This window comes from Scophthalmus maximus, chromosome 17 (genome assembly GCF_022379125.1).
Source record: "Scophthalmus maximus strain ysfricsl-2021 chromosome 17, ASM2237912v1, whole genome shotgun sequence".
Classification (NCBI taxonomy): Eukaryota; Metazoa; Chordata; class Actinopteri; order Pleuronectiformes; family Scophthalmidae; genus Scophthalmus; species Scophthalmus maximus.
The window spans coordinates 3692596-3693745 of record NC_061531.1 but is presented as its reverse complement, the minus strand read 5'-3'; positions in this window follow the sequence as shown (position 1 = coordinate 3693745).

Sequence of the window (1150 nt, the reverse complement as noted above, 5' to 3'; positions counted from 1 at the left end):
GCAGATGGCCTGGCCTCCCTGATCTCGACATCGTGCAGTCAGTGCGGGATTGAATGAAGATCCCGGAAGCAACTGCATCTACAGAAATAACTGTGGCAAGTTCGTCAAGATGCTCGGAGCAAAGCACCTGACATGTACCTATGTGCAAATGTTCCAGGAAGTTGGAAACCATTATTTTCTTTAACTTTAGACCAACAGGGTAGTAGCGGTGCTACGCTGTACTTTGACGAGCAGCCAGAGCCACTCATCCGTCTGTCACCAGGGATGCTCATTATGCTAACAGAAACAGAAGCGCCAGCAATGACTGCAGCGGTTGCTTGGAGTAATATTAGGCCTCAAGCAAGAACAGTCAAACTTACAGCTTCTCAGCATACAGAAGGCATGTCATTTGTTCATTTTTCCGGAACAGAGTTATTCATACAGCAAAGTGATAGAATGCATTTTTTTTTTCCCACTTTTCTATGTCGCCACGCAAAATAACTTCAGGGGTAAGACACAAACCTAAATTTAATTGTGTAAATCATAGCTTTGAATTCAGATCCTAGTCCATCAGGTGGCCCTGTCACTTTTTTAGCAGCGGCCCATATTGGTCTGAGGCTGTGGTGCCACTGTGGCGAAGATGTGGCAAAGATGCCATCATGGCTTTCACATTGTACAGAGAGGAAGGTGGAAGACACCGATGCTCCTGACCATCTCAGCTTTCACAGGAGCATTGCCAAATCCAGCCAGCATCATCCAGAAAATTACAAACAATGCATTTTAACAGGAAAACAGGCAAAGACCCTCCAAATGTCTTTGTTGCCGATATGATGATTGCGCAAGGGCTGTAGACTAAATACGTGCGTGTGTGCGTGCGTGTGTTGAGGTCCAGGTGTTAAATGTACTGACAGATGAAAGTAAACTTTACAGCTTGTTAATCGTTGTCTCTGTCATTTTCTCATCCTCTCTGTAGAATGCTTGTAAATGTGTGTGTGTGTGTGTGTGTGTGTGTGTGTGTGTGTGTGTGTGAAGGTGTTTGTGTTTCGTGGTGGAAAGTAACTAAGCACATTTACCCAAGTGCTACACTTACATACAAAGTTGAGGTACTTGCATGAAGATTTTACACAACTGAGGATATAACAAGTTTATCAAATGCGACACATTATTGAAG